This window comes from Piliocolobus tephrosceles, chromosome 7 (assembly GCF_002776525.5).
Source record: "Piliocolobus tephrosceles isolate RC106 chromosome 7, ASM277652v3, whole genome shotgun sequence".
In the NCBI taxonomy this organism is placed as follows: domain Eukaryota; kingdom Metazoa; phylum Chordata; class Mammalia; order Primates; family Cercopithecidae; genus Piliocolobus; species Piliocolobus tephrosceles.
The window spans coordinates 131,359,346-131,374,394 of NC_045440.1; the positions used below are offsets into that span (position 1 = coordinate 131,359,346).

Genomic DNA, 15,049 nt, shown 5'->3' on the forward strand with positions numbered 1-15,049 from the left:
AAAAAAAAAAAAAAAAAAAAAAAAAAAAAAGAAAAATGTAGGAGTGTGTGTGTGTGTATGTGCATGTAATTATGTAGAAGGATGTGTATTCCAGAGTTAACAATGGCCATTTCTGATGGATGGTATATTTGTTGATTTTTCTTTTCTTCTTTTTTTGAGACAGTCTCGCTCTGTCACCCAGGCTGGAGTGTAATGGCACAATCTCGGCTCATTGCAACCTCCGCCTCCCAAGTTCAAGTGATTCTCCTGCCTCAGCCTCTCAAGTAGCTGGGATTACAGGCACCCAGGCACCCACTACCATGCCCAGGTAATTTTTGTATTTTTAGTAGAGACAGGGTTTCACCATGTTGGTCAGGCTGATCTTGAACTCCTGACCTCAGGCGATCCACCTGCCTCGGCCTCCCAAAGTGCTGGGATTACAAGTACTGCACCTGGTCATATTTGTTGATTTTCTTAAACTAGTGAGCATGCATTGCATTTGTAATAAAATAAACAAGTAAAGGAACTTAATTTAGGAAACATATACCAAAAAGTAAATGAACACCTCAACAGCAGAGTGGTCAATGGGCCTAAGCAAAATATGTTCATAAAATAAAGTACAATGAGCCAATAATCAGGCATGCAAGAATTTGGTAATAAACCAGTATGTAATTAAAACAAGAATGAAATGTATCTCTTTTTATTCCCAACCCATTGAACTGGAATGTTTTCCCCCCATGAAAAGAATAGAGCCTGGTTGGGAGTAGAGGGAAATGTACAAGTTCGCAGGTAAAATTGTTCTGAAGAACATTTTGTCAATAGGTAGACATTCAAAAATGCCAATTTTCTTTTGTCTGAGCAATTATTATTATTATTATTTTATTTATTTATTTATTTATTTATTTTTTTTGAGACGGAGTCTTGCTCTGTCGCCCAGGCTGGAGCGCAGTGGCCGGATCTCAGCTCACTGCAAGCTCCGCCTCCCAGGTTTATGCCATTCTCCTGCCTCAGCCTCCCGAGTAGCTGGGACTACAGGCGCCGGCCACTTCGCCCGGCTAGTTTTTTGTATTTTTAGTAGAGACAGGGTTTCACCGTGTTAGCCAGGATGGTCTCGATCTCCTGACCTCGTGATCCGCCCGTCTCGGCCTCCCAAAGTGCTGGGATTACAGGCTTGAGCCACCGCGCCCGGCCCTATTATTTTTATTTTTGAGATGGAGTCTCACTCTGCCACCCAGGCTAGAATGCAGGGGTGTGGTCTCGGCTCACTGCTGCAACCTTCGCCTCCCAGGTTCATGCGATTTTCCTGCCTCACCTCCAGAGTAGCTGGGATTACAGGCACATGCCACCACACCCAACTAATTTCTTTTCTTTTTCTTTTTTTTTTAGTAGAGATGGGGTTTCACCTTGTTGTCCAGGTTGGTCTCAAACTTCTGACCTCAGGTGATCAGACTGCCTTGGCCTCCCAAAGTGCTGGGATTACAGGTGTGAGCCGCTGTGCCTGGTCCTGGTCAAGGCAGTTATTTTAAAATTATTTTTATTTTTATTTTTTGAGACAGAGTCTGTCTCCCAGACTGGAGTGCAGTAGTGTGATCAAGGCTCACTGCAGGCTTGACGTCCTTGGGCTCAGGTAATCCTCCTGCTTCAGACTCCCCAGTAGCTGGGACTACAAGCTTGCACCACCATGCCTGGCTAATTTTTGTATTTTTTGTAGAGATGGGGTTTTGCCATGCTGCCCAGTCTGGTCTGAAAATCCTGGCTCAGGTGATCTTCCCGCCTCACCCTCTCAAAGTGCTGGGATTACAAGAGTGAGCCATCATGCCCGGTCTGATTGCACCACCATGCCCCGCTAATTTTTGTATTTTTTGTAGAGATGAGGTTTTGCCACGTTGGCCAGGCTGGTCTCGAACTCCTGGCCTCAAGTGATCTGCCTGCCTTGGCCTTCCAAAGTGCTGGGATTATAGGCATGAGCCACTGCACCTGGACGGCTGGCTTCTTCTTGTTTGTCAAATTATCTTGAATCAATTCTCTTCTTGACCCATTTTCTCTCTAGCTCTCTGCTGAGATTTATTGTCTCAATAGTATTTACTAGTGTTGAAATTACCTTGTTTATTGGCTTGTCTGCTTCTTCTCACTAGAATGTCAACCTAACAAGAGCAGGGACTTGGGCTGTCCTGAGGACTAGCACAGTGCCTGGCACATAAGAGGAATTTGATAATGTTTGATAAAGGAATGAATGGGTTTTGTAGATAAGGATGCAGATATAGGGCCAGACATGGTGGCTCACGCCTGTAATCCCAGCACTTTGGGAGGCTGAGATGGGCAGATTACTTGAGGTCAGGAGTTTGAAACCAGCCTGGCCAACATGGTGAAACCCTGTCTCTAAAAAAAAATACAAAAATTAGCTGGGCATGGTGGCAGATGCCTGTAATCCCCACTCAGGAGGCTGAGGCAGGAAAATCGCTTGGCGGCAGGTGAATCGCTTGAAGACACGAGGCAGAGATTCCAGTGAGCCCAGATCGCGTCACTGCACTTCAGCCTGCACTTCACTGCACTTCACCCTGATGACAGAGCTAGACTCCATCTCAAAAAAAAAAAAAAAAAAGAAGGATGCAGATATAGAGAAGATGAAGACTGGTACTGAACATAAAATTATTTAATTATAGACCTAATACTAAACAACCATGATAACTGTACTTACAGAATGGAGAGTGGTAGTTGAAAGACAATAGCACAACTACTCTAGCACAGTGGCTCATGCCTATAATCCCAACACTTTGGAAGCCGGAGGCAGGTGAATGGCTTGAGCCCAGGAGTTAGCCAGGTATGGTGGCACGTACCTACTCAGGAGGCTGAGGTGGGAGGAGTGCTTGAGCCTGAGAGGTGAGTCGAGATTGCGCCACTGCTCTTCAGTCTGGATGACAGAGTGAGATACTGTCTCAAAACAAAAACAAAAACAGAAAACAACTAACAAATATAGGTGAGGTAAAGGGAGATGTGAGAAAATGTGCAAATGTAATAACAAAAAGTTGCCTGGATTTTACAATGATAAGGCCTACAAATAAAACATCATGCCACTCTTTTCTTGCTTTTCATTATCTTTTCTGAGGCTTTGTAGCCTTATTTAGAAAGCAGTGCTTCTCATGTGGGAAACAAATATTTAAAACTTAACAATTCCTTTAGCTTTATGTTAGCTTTCTTTTCTTCTATTAAAAGAAAATTAGATTTCTTAAAAATTGCAACTATGAGATATTAACATTGTCAAATATTTTTCTTATCTATTTGTCAATCCTGCATCCAACTATATATCTATATCAAGATGTATGCCTGTATGTATCCATCTGTGCCCAAAAAGGCCTCATCTGATATTCAGGAAAATTATTTCTGGCTGATAAAATTTTTTTTTCTTCTCTTTTTTTTTTTTTTGCAGAGTTTTAATGTTTTACAATGTGTGTGTGTGTGTGTGTGTGTGTGTGTGTATAAAATACCAGTTTTGCAAGAAGAAAAGTGACTTTTAAAAAATGAAAGCAGGGCTGGACACGGTGGCTCACGCCTGTAATCCCAGCACTTTGGGAAACTGAGGCAGGTGGATCATGAGGTTAGGAGATGGAGACCATCCCGGCCAACATGGTGAAACCCCGTCTCTACTAAAATACAAAAAATTAGCACGGCACACGCCTATAGTCCCAGCTACTTGGGAGGCTGAGGCAGGGGAATCGCTTAAACCCAGGAGTGGAGGTTGCAGTGAGCTAAGATTGAGCCACTGCATTCCAGCCTGGTGACAGAGCAAGACTCCGTTTAAAAAAAAATAAAAACAAAAACAAACAAACGAAAAAACAAAAGCAGATATACCAAAATGTTCACTTTGGATGAGGAATATTAAAATATTATTTTTTCTTTGTATTTTTACCGAAAAAATGTTTTAATTCTAAGAAAGGAATTTAAAAAAGGAAAATGTAAATCTAAGATCAGTACATGAGAGCTAGAGACCCAGGGAGGGCAAACAGCATCAAGGTCAAAGTTGAGTGAGTCCTGGGTGAAAGTGTCTTTTCAGTCAGGGGAGATTTTCCATGCAAAAGGGACTGGGTATCATCTGCCAGGACATGGACAGAGGCGTCTGCCTTTAGAAGCTGGTTCTCTCATAGCCCACCACCATCCCCCAGGAGGGCACAGGCTTCCTCAAGGTCACAGCCTTTGGTTTCTAGAAAAAATGATTAAGCAGTGAAAGGATTAAGGTCTTACAGCTCCTATTGCATGATGTATAGATACAGAGTTTTCTAATCATCTTCTCTTTATATTTTAAAAGACGGATGACAACTACAGCCCAGGCACCTGCCCAGCCCCTCTCAGATCCGGGAACAAAACAGACACCTGACTAGTTCCTCACAGAGAGCCAGGCACAAAACAGACACCTGTCCAGTCCCTCACGGAGAGCAAAGCACAAATCAGACACCTGTTCAGCCCCTCTCAGAGAGCCAGGCACAAAGCAGAGACCTGTCCAGCTCCTGGCAAGGAGCCAGGCACAAAACAGATGCCCAAGAGTGTAAATGAATCTGTGGAACAGGCAGAATAGGAGCATCAACTGAGTAATTTTTTTATTTTCTTTTTCAAGTCAGAACACTTTCGTTGAGAAGCCGCCACGGGAAAAGATGTGATGAAACACTCCACAGAGGGAGGGAGGAGCCTCCAGGTAGGTTGGAGTGAGTAGGATGTAGAGTAGCCAGCAGGGGAGAAGAGGGGCAACCTTCTGTTTCATAATATTGAAATCACCCATTTGTGTGTCCAATTTTTCACTGGGCTGTGACTTCCTACTAGGGTCCGTGTGTAACCCCCTCCCCATCGCCTAGCAGGATGCCTGACTCCCCCTAAGTGCTCAATAAACGTTGAACTGGATGGGCACTGGCGTGGTGGCTCACGCCTCTAATCCCAGCACTTTGGGATGCCGAGGCGGGTGGATCATCTGAGGTTAGGAGTTCGAGACCAGCCTGGCCAACATGGTGAAACCTTGTCTCCGCTAAAATTACAAAAATTAGCTGGGCGTGGTGGTGCACGCCTGTGATCCCAGCTACTCCTGAGGCTGAGGCAGGAGAATCGCTTGAACCCGGGAGGCGGAGGTTGCAGGGAGCCGAGAGCAGGCCACTGCACTCCAGCCTGGGTGACAGAGCGAAACTCCATCTCTAAATAAATAAATAAATAAACTAAAATTCGACCTGAACAGGGACAACTCTTACATCTGTCCAGTCTCGGATTTATGGGGATAGAACAAGATAAACACATCCCAAATGGGAGGCTAGTGTCCACTTGTTCCTTTGGAGGAACTATTGGGCATTTAAGGGACTAGTTGAACACACTCTGCCCGGAGTGGAGGGAGCTGCGCAGACAGCTGACCCTCTGCAAGGGTTTGCAACTGGGCTCCTGGAAACAGAGGGAGACCTCGAAGGAAGAGAGAAGGTGCATGAGCCCCTCTCACCCGGCCCGCAGATGCTGGGTGGTACCCAAAGAGGCGCTCAGATCACTGGAGCTGGAGCTCAGTCGGCGGTCTTTTGCAGGAACTGCACCCATCCCGGAGCATCTCTGGCCCTCCTATTTCACTGAACTCGCCTTCCTCTCAGCAGGAAAGTGGGAAGACCGCTTGCTATCCAGGACGGTGTGGGGAGGGTAAGAGGGCTGAGGGAAAGACCGCGGAAAGCGCGGCGCACACGCCAGCTGGCATCACCGGGGATTCCCTCCGGCTCGGTGGGACTCCGGCGCGCTTGTAGCGAGGACCCCTAGCCCAGGGCAGAGCGTATCCCCTCAGCTCCCCGAGTCTGGGCCCGCAGTGGCCCAGGCCCGCCCCGCCTCCGCGCGCGGCCCTCCCCGGCTCAGTGCCCGGCGCTGCCGGGAAGCGGGCAGAGGGGCGCACCGGGCGGCGGGCGGGGACCTGGGGAAGGCCGGGAGCGCGGGGACTGAGGACGCACGCGGCGGGCCGGGCGGCGCGCGCCTCCCCCCTCCCCCGAGGCCCGAGCGCGAGTCGCCGTGACGTCACTGGCCACCCGCCAGCCCCGCGCTCCTCCGGGCAGAGCGCGTGTGGCCGCCGAGCACATGGGCCCGCGGGCCGAGCGGGCTCAGGGAGGCCGGGACGAGGAGGGGCGACGAGGAGCTGCGAGCAAGGATGTGCCTCGGGACCCCCCCGCACCTTCCCGTGGATTTCCTTGCGGAAAGGATGTTGACGGTCCCTGTGACCTGTGGAGACACGGCCAGATCTGCCCTCCAGTAAGTTCCAATTTTGTCTCCTGCGTTTCTGGAAACTCTCGAGCCTTGGCCTTGGGAAGGGATGCGCTGTGAGTAGTCGGAGAGAGGAAAGGGGCTTTCGGAATCCAGTGCGTGTGTGCTAGGTGTGCACCCTCCGCATCACCAGCCTCAAGACTGGCGGCGGGTTTGGGCGTTTGGGGAGGGGGAGGGGAGGGGGATGACACGGGATGGCCGGTGCATAGAGGCAATTCTGGATTTATGAACTTGATCAAAGGCATATTAACTAATCTCCAAAAATAGACTCCTCTGCATTCAGAACAGATTTGGGGCCACGATGTGGTTTGGAGGCCCCTCGGGCGAAACTAGAGGTCTGTGTATGTGTAATCATCTCTCCATCCTTTGGCCATCACTCCCCCCTTCCTCCCACCCCCGCTCGGGGCTGGGCGAAGGTGATTTCCAAAAACTCAGTAACTCCGTGTTTTGAGACTTTCTCTGCTTTTGCATCGCATGTGAGGGGGTTTGTTGGGTGCTCCTAAACCCTCATCATGGTAATTCTTCTCGGCTGGGCTATTGATTTAATTAGGTTTGCCTTCTCTTGCTAACGTGCTCTTATTTCTGCCAGTGTTTGTGGCTCTGGGTGTAGACTTTCAGGAAGCACAGCCACGAAGCTGCATGTGTCTGTGCGTGGATGCCTCATGCATTTTCCTAATGGTTTGCAGGCATCGAAGATTCTTCTGTTCACCTAAGCTCCTGACTTTAGGCCCTTCTAGAACATTAGAGAAGAGAAGAAATCACATGCAAGGGTTTAGAGACAAGAGGATGAGGTTTTGGTGTTTCCTTTCTGGTCTTAGGTTTTCCAGAGAGAGGCTGTTAGCCTGGCTCTCGCCCACTCCACTACTGTGAATCCTGGCTACTGGGGCTATTCCCTTGCCGGAAAAAACAAACAAACAAAAAAACAAAACAAAACAAAAAAACCCTAGAGAAATGTGTTTGTGTGTGGTGGGTGGGCGGAGGCCCTGAGGATGCAGGGACTGTGTCTGCTGTGTTGTCTGTTATAAGATGTTTCAGACCTATTTTGCATACTGGCAGCGACAAGTTGAGACTTGTTCAACTTGACATAGTCCTGCGGTCATAGCGAATCTTTCTAAAGCTCTGATCAGTCAAGAAGGGGGTTGCATCAATCCTCAGAACCTTGAGTGGAACTTTCTGACGGATTTATTAGGAGGAAAACCTTCCTGGAAGCTGCAGAAGGACAAATGCAGAATCCATGTCTGGGAGAAACCTCGTGGCCTGGTCTCCATTATTTGAGATGAGTTACATCTTGGAGGTGAGGACGTGCCTCGTGGTCTAAAACGTCGGCACAAGGGCCCAGCTGGAATTCCACTTACGGGTATGACGATGGAAAGGCTGGGTGGCTCCGCTGTGGGGTATATGCTGTACCCTTTGAATTCCCAGAGGGGATTTGTTAACTGGTTTTGTTGTTTTGCCTGTTTAAGAGTGGCTTATTCTTGTTGCCTTACCTACCTTGAGTGCAGAATTTTTGCATAAACGGCTTCTCTTGAAAAATAGAAGTCCATTTTTGTTTTGTTTTGTTTTGTTTTCTGATTAACTTTCCTTTTCCTCTGTCTTAAACACCTGCCCCCCCCCCCCCCCCCCGTTCCCCCCACCTCCATGCTGTATGTTTCTGTGGCTGGAGCTTTTCTACACTGGAAAGGGGGTGTTCTGACATATCTGATCCCCACTAGTTTATATGTTTGCTGGCCTGAAAACCTGGTGAATTCTCACTGTCCACATCAAATCAACTCCCTGTTCTTTACTTTTTTTTTTTTCCGCCTCCTGAGCAGTAGGCAGGCACTCTGGCTGGGTTCTGGAGCCTGTGTTTGCTATGCCTGGCCCTTCTGCCTGCCCAAGATGGACACGTTTCTCTGGCAGCTTCGTCAAGCTATCTCCTGGACTATAAGACAGCCTGTTCTTTCCTCCTGTTTGTGTGAGTGGCCCTGCATTTGGGCAGACCATCGGCAGATTATCTGGGGGAAGTGGAAGACCTTGGATAACTGCCCGTCCAGGTTCTCTGGAGACACAGCGGCAGGCCTGCTGATGGCTACCTTTTGCTATGAGTTTTATATGTCAGGTGGCTCTTCTGGATGTGTGGCCTTTTTATTTTACATTTGCTTTCATAGTTGGCTGCAGACATGACATTCTCCTTTTTCTCTTGTTTTGCTTTTTTTTTTTGAGACAGAGTTTCACTCTTGTTGCCCAGGCTGGAGTAAAATGGCTCGATTTCAGCTCACTGCAACCTCCACTTCCCGGGTTCAAGCGATTCTCCTGCCTCAGCATCCCGAGTAGCTAGGATTACAGGCATGCACCACCACACCTAGCTAGTTTTGTATTTTTGGTAGAGACGGAGTTTCTCCAGATTGGTCAGGCTGGTTTCAAACTCCCAACCTCAGGTGATCCGTCCGCCTCCATCTCCCAAAATGCTGGGAGGCCTCCCGAGTAGCTGCGAGTACAGGCATGGACCACCACGCCTGGCTAATTTTGTATTTTTAGTAGAGACAGAGTTTCTCCAGATTGGTGAGGCTGGTCTCGAATTTCTGACCTCAGGTGATCTGCCCTCTTCAGCTTCCCAAAGTACTGGGATTACAGGAGCCACGGCACCCGGCCTTGTTTTGCTTTTTGTTGTTTCCTGATGCAGGTTTGTGATCTCTTTAAGGGATCAGGACCACATCCCCCTGTCCCAACTTTATTTCCAGTGTCTGTGGTGGGACCCTGACTGATCATGGGAACAGAGCAACAATCTGGAATCATTTGGACCATTGAGTCCTGTGGACAGTCACTTCAATATCATCCCTAGAGAGTCTCAGCAATTCAAGACCTTTTGGAATGCTGCCAAAATGGGTCCTTTGGCAGGAGCCCCCTTTGTCTCTTCTGTTTTCTGACCTCAAGTAATCTAAGGAACTAAAAATGGTAATAAATGACAATTAATAATAAGAACAATAATAGTGCATGTATAACGTGGACATTGTTTATCACGCAAAGCATGTTCTTCACCTTCTCCCTACAACTCCACGAGGCACTTATAATGAAATGTATAGCAATGATGGAATTCTTGTTATGGGGGTAGGGTTGGTTCTAACACTTCAAATTATATGATCTCATTTAACTTTCCTGTAAAATAGGGTTATTATTATTGTGGTTTTGCAGATGAGGAACCCACAGCCCAGAGAGGTTAAAAATATCCTCCCAGGTCACACAGCTTGGGAGTGGCAGAGCTGCAGGGATTTGGACCAGTCTTCTGACTTCTTAGTGTGACTTTCAGAAGTTAGAGGATAGTGAGATTAAGAACAAGCAAAGGGCCGGGCGTGGTGCCTCACCCCTGTAATCCCAGCACTTTGGGAGGCTGAGGCAGGTGGATCACCTAAGGTCAGGAGTTTGAGACCAGCCTGGCTAACATGGTGAAACCCAGTCTCTACTACAAATACAAAAAATTAGCTGGGCATGGTGGCGCATGCCTGTAATCCCAGCTACTTAGGAGTCTGAGGCAGGAGAATCGCCTGAACCTGGGAGGTGGAGGTCGCCGTGAGCCAAGATCGCACCATTATATTCCAGCCTGGGCAACAAGAGCAAAACTCAGTCTCAAAAAAAATAAAAAAAAAAGAACAAGAAAAGGGTATACCCCTTGGCCTTGAGCAGGAGGACTGAGTGTGTCTCCCACCCTCCCCATGCACCTCAGGCACAAACAGAAAGCTGAACATCTTGGACAAAGATACCTCATGCTGTGGCTGCCGGCCTTTTCCGCAGCCATGGACCAGGCAGAGACAAAGGGGCCAAGAGGCCTTAGGTGAGGGCTGCCATGCTGGAAAATTCTGGGCTGTGGGTGTGGGCAGGAGTCATGGGTAGAGGTCAGAAGCCTCAGTCTTGGCTGGGTGTGGTGGCTTATACCTGTAATCCCAGCACTTTGGTAGGCTGAGGCCGGCAGATTACCTGAGGTCAGGAGTTCAAGACCAGCCTGGCCAACATGGTGAAACTCTGTCTCTACTAAAAATACAAAAAAAAAAAAAAAAAAATTTAGCCCAGCGTGGTGGCACACGCCTGTAGTCCCAGCTACACAGGAGGCTGAGGTAGGAGGATCTCTTGAACCCAGGAGGTGGAGGTTGCAGTGAGCTGAGATTGCCACTGCGCTCCCACCTAAGAGATAGAGTAAGACTTTGTCTCAAAAAACAAACAAACAAAAAAATGCCTCAATCTTTGTGCAAAATCTATAATCATTTGCAAGAGGTTGCAATCAGGTATACCACTGGATTTTGTGATCAAAATTAGGTTTCAGGATTTAATTACTATCAACCTTCACTGTGGATGGGAGATTGAGCTCTTTTTGCCATGATCTTTCCCTCTCCCTTCACCCTCCAACAGTCTCTTCTAAGTACTCACCTCTATCTTGGGTGTGTTTAGCTGTTGTAGGGACCCTAAGCGTTACAAAGATTGTGGTGACCCCTCTCCCAACCCTGTCATTAAAAACAAAAACAATGTCAGGTCATAAAACACAAGACTTATATACATGATGTGGAAATGGTCTCATTCATTTTTTGATTGCAAAATTCTGAACTGTTGTGTGTGTGTGTGTGTGTGTGTGTGCGCGCGTGGGGAGGTATGAGATATTGTTTTGTTTATCTGCCTCTTTATTATCATTGACTGTGAAATTCTTGAGAACAGGGGCATCTAAGTGCCCAACACAGCCCAGGTACTTTGTTGAATCAGGTGGCTGTCAAGAGTTGCTGTTTCAGCCTGGCATGGTGGCGCATGCCTGTAATTTTTGCCCTTTGAGAGGCTGAGGCAGGAAGATTGGTTGAACCCAGAAGTTTGAGACCAGCCTGGGCAACAGAGTGAGACCATGTCTCTATAAAAAATAATAAAATAAAAATTAAAAAATAAAGAAAGAACTGCTCTGTCTTCAAGGAAACAAGATACACAGTCTACAGTCACTATCTTTTTAGATGTGAGACAGCTTGACATGGTGGGAAGTGGGGGGCTTGCCTGTAGGGAAAGTAAGCTGATGAAAAAGAAGGAAAACAGACAGTAGCGGGAGGCACTGGGGATGTCTGAGGGAGTTGAGGAGTGTAGATCTGGTTATTTTTGGGCAAATTACTTTCCTTAGCTTCAGTTTCCTCATCTATAGAATGGTTTCCTGTGATGACAAACCAGATGATGAACAGAATGTGTCTGGCAGAGGACCTGGGCTCATAAGTGAGCACACAGTAAAAGTTAGCTAATATCATTACTGTTCCAATTATTGAGCTTTATTACTTCCTGTGGCTGCATGAAGTAGTGGTTTCTGAATACAGAGGTAACATTCTAGTTGCCTAGCTCTTAAGATGGCAGTGACTTCACTCTAGTTTTCTGCAAGCATCAGAAACAAACCCTGGCCTATATAAGTTAGAAACAGATAAGAAAGTAAATAAAGCTGCAGAAGTGGGTCTCAGGAAGGACAGGTATCAGAGGGCCGTCCCTCGGATGTCAGACTGCCTTTGCAAGTTACTTTAGGTCAGTATGCCTCCATTTCCTCAGCTGCTGAGCAGGGGAGGAGAATCGCTTCTCCCTCCCAGGGATGGTGCAGAGCACTTAGCAGAGCACTTAGCACAGAGGAAGTAAACCCTTCAGTAAAACATTTGAGTAAAGCAATTATTATTTATTATTCTTCAGGGCTCTTTTTTCTGGTGCATTAGCCCTAACATTGACTACTTGGTTCAAGACTGATGGATGCATTCATTTCCTGAGCAGTTGCTATATGCCTGGCACCATTTGAGCTGCTGGAGATCCACCAGGGAGCAGAAGAGACAAACATCCCTGTCCCCTGGAGCTTTTGTCCTAGTGGATGTCACACAGTAGTGGGGCAGGCTGGTCCCCAGAGACAGCTAGGGGACAGATGGAGGCAGTGCAGGCAAAAACTAACTCCTGTGTAAAGTCGCCCTGGCCCCACTGTGTTAATAGTAAAGTGCTTAGCACAGGCTCTGGCACATAGTAGTTACTATGTAGCGGTAGTTGCTATGTTTATTATTGTTGTATTATTCTCCTCCCTCATAAAATGGCAGCCTCCTTTTCTTCCATTCCCCTTCCTGAGTTATTTTTTCTCCATAGTGCTTATCTTCCTAGTATACCATATGTCTCTCTTCTCCCACTAAATTGTAAACCATTCATTTTTCCAGGATGTATTTGTTGCGTGTCTACTCGGTGCCGGGCATTGCTGTAGATGTTGGGGATGCAGAAAGGAAGAAAAAGGACAGATTTTTATGCTACAGCTTAAGTTACAGCTGGGTTAGACAGATAAGGAACAGCAGACATAATACAAAAGGACATGAATTGTGTATTCAAGATTATGAAGTGCTGTGGGAGGGCCAGTGTCTGGAGGGCTGGGGCGTGGTGCTGCGCGGTTAAGTTGGCCGGTCAGAGTCAGGGCAGGCTCCATGGAGGAGCTAACGTTAATCTCCACCTGAAGGACGGGAAGGATGGGTGTTTCAGGCTCTGGGAAGAGCTAGGACAGAAGTGGAGGCAGGAATGAGCCTGTGTTGGGGGGGTGGGGAGCAGCCAGGAAAAGTATGATATGAGAATGGCGTAAGCAAGGGAGATAGGAGAACCTGAGCAGCATGCGGTGTGGAGCCTCACAGAAAGCCTGCAGGGCATTCCAAATATTCTGTGTTATACTCTGTAAAATGGGGAGCCTTTGCAGTGTTTTTTGTTTTTTTGTTTGTTGTGAGGCAGAGTCTGGCTCTGTTGCCCAGGCTGGAGTGCAGTGGGGCGATCTCGGCTCACTGCAACCTCCGCCTCCCAGGTTTAAGCGATTCTTATGCCTCAGCCTCCTAAGTAGCTGGGATTACAGGTGCATGCCACCATGCCTGACTAATGTTTTTATTTTTGTAAAGATGGGGTTTCACTATGTTGGCCAGGCTGGTCTCAAACTCCTGACCTCAAGAGATCCACCCACCTCAGCCTCCCAAAGTGTTGGGATTACAGGTGTGAGCCACTATGACCAGCTTCCTTGCAGTGTTTTAAAAAGGAAAGCCATTTGATCTGACTTGGCTTTTGAAATGGTCAGTCTGGCTGCTGTGTTGAGGAGAAACTAAATCAGGGTCAGGAGCCAGAGCACCAGGACAAACATGCACAGAGTATAAGTGCCGGGTCTGGGCTGGAAGTGGTGGACGGGGCCACAGGGATGGACTTCTAGGCTGTTCACTGTTGTATCCCCAGCATCTTAAACTGTGCTCTCCATACGGTAGCTGTGAGCCCTATGTGGGTATCGAGCACTTGAAAGGAGATTGAGATGTACTGTATGTGTTAAATGCACATTGGATTTCAGAGACTTAGTGAGAAGAGTAAGGTATCTCTTTATTTATTTATTGAGACAGAGTCTCACCTGTTACCCAGGCTGGAGTGCAGTGGCATGATCTCGGCTCACTGCAACCTCCGCCTACCGGATTCAAGTGATTCTCCTGCCTCAGCCTCCCAAGTAGCTGGGATTACAGGCGCCCACCACCACACCCGGCTAATTTTGTATTTTTAGTAGATACGGGGTTTCACTATGTTGGCCAGGCTGGTCTTGTACTTCTGACCTCAGGTGATCCGTCCCACTCAGCCTTCCAGAGTGCTGGGATTACAGGCGTGAGCTCACTGCACCTGGCCTATTGGTTTATTTCTATGAGACAGGGTCTCACTCTGTCACTCAGGCTGGAGTGTAGTGGTGTGACCGTAGATCATTACAGCCTTGACCTCCCAGGCTCAAGTGATCCTTCCACCTCAGCCTCCTGGGCAGCTGGGACCACAGGTCTGTGTCACCGCACCCAGCTAAATTTTTGTAGTTTTGGTAGAGCTGGGGTCTCCCTGTGTTGCCCAGGCTGGTCTTAAACTCCTGGGCTCCGGCAGTCTGCCTACCTCAGCCTCCTATAGTGCTACTGGTTACAGGCGTGAGCCACTGCGCCCTGCCAAGATATCTCATGAACCAATCATTTGATGTTAATTACATATTGAACGGATAATGTTTTGGATATATTGGGTTAAATACAGTAAGTTATTAAAATTAGTTTCATCTGTTTTTTCTAACTTTATGGTTACTAGAAAATCTAGTAAGATTTCATGTGGCTTGAATCATATTTTCACTGGATGGAACAATGCCTTGGACGAGGTCGGCATTTAGTGAATCAAATGTGTGGGTGAGGCACAGGGGTTCTGCCGTGAATGAGAAACTGTTGCCGTCTTCGGGAAGCTGCCAGCGTGGGAGGGAGGCACACTGCAGATGTAACTGCTAAGAGAGAAAGAAGGCAGGTTGAAATGGGACCACAGCCAACCAGGCCTGCTGCAGCCCAGAAGCTGGAAGAGACTCACCCAGGAGGCAAGGAAGACACTGGGGTGTTGGGTCTCAGCCTGGGCCTTGGTGACAGCAGTGGGCTGGCAGTACAGAGGTTCGAGGCCTCGAACCGGAAGTCCACTAAGGTGGCTGGTGGTATGGGTGAAGGTGGAAAAGGCAGGTGGGGTGAGGGTGAGGGGCAGGACATCCTGGAGAGCCTGAATAACCAGGCATAAGTGATTTCAACTGGGTCCTGAGAACTGGGCACTTTTCAAGGATTGTCAGCAAGGAGCAACTTCCCAGATATACATCTAGAAAGATGACAAACTCATGTGGAATGTGGATTTCAGGAGGAAGGTACTTGACTTGAAAATTCAAGGATTTTGGTGGAAGAAGGAAATATGGGCCAGGCACTACGGCTCGTGCCTGTAATCCCATCACTTTGGGAGATAGAGGTGGGAGGATCAGTTGAGCCCAGGAGTCTGAGACCAGCCTGGGCAACATAGT

The 15,049-nt window shown here is 47.8% G+C and overlaps 1 long non-coding RNA gene across 29 annotated transcripts in view; it reads left to right on the forward strand.

Annotated features, from left to right (window-relative positions):
- The first annotated feature begins 5,910 nt into the window (after positions 1 to 5,910).
- The window catches only part of LOC111550512, a 310,717-nt gene continuing 301,578 nt past the window's right edge, over positions 5,911 to 15,049 (forward strand). For 6 of the 29 annotated variants that reach the window (XR_003309505.1, XR_003309490.2, XR_003309498.2 and 3 more), the window contains exon 1: positions 6,418 to 7,597. This is a non-coding gene — a long non-coding RNA (uncharacterized LOC111550512). Of the gene's footprint in view, positions 6,229 to 6,403; positions 8,421 to 15,049 lie in introns of those variants that run through there. The other 23 variants (XR_003309484.2, XR_003309494.2, XR_002734090.1 and 20 more) reach the window with 14 other exon arrangements.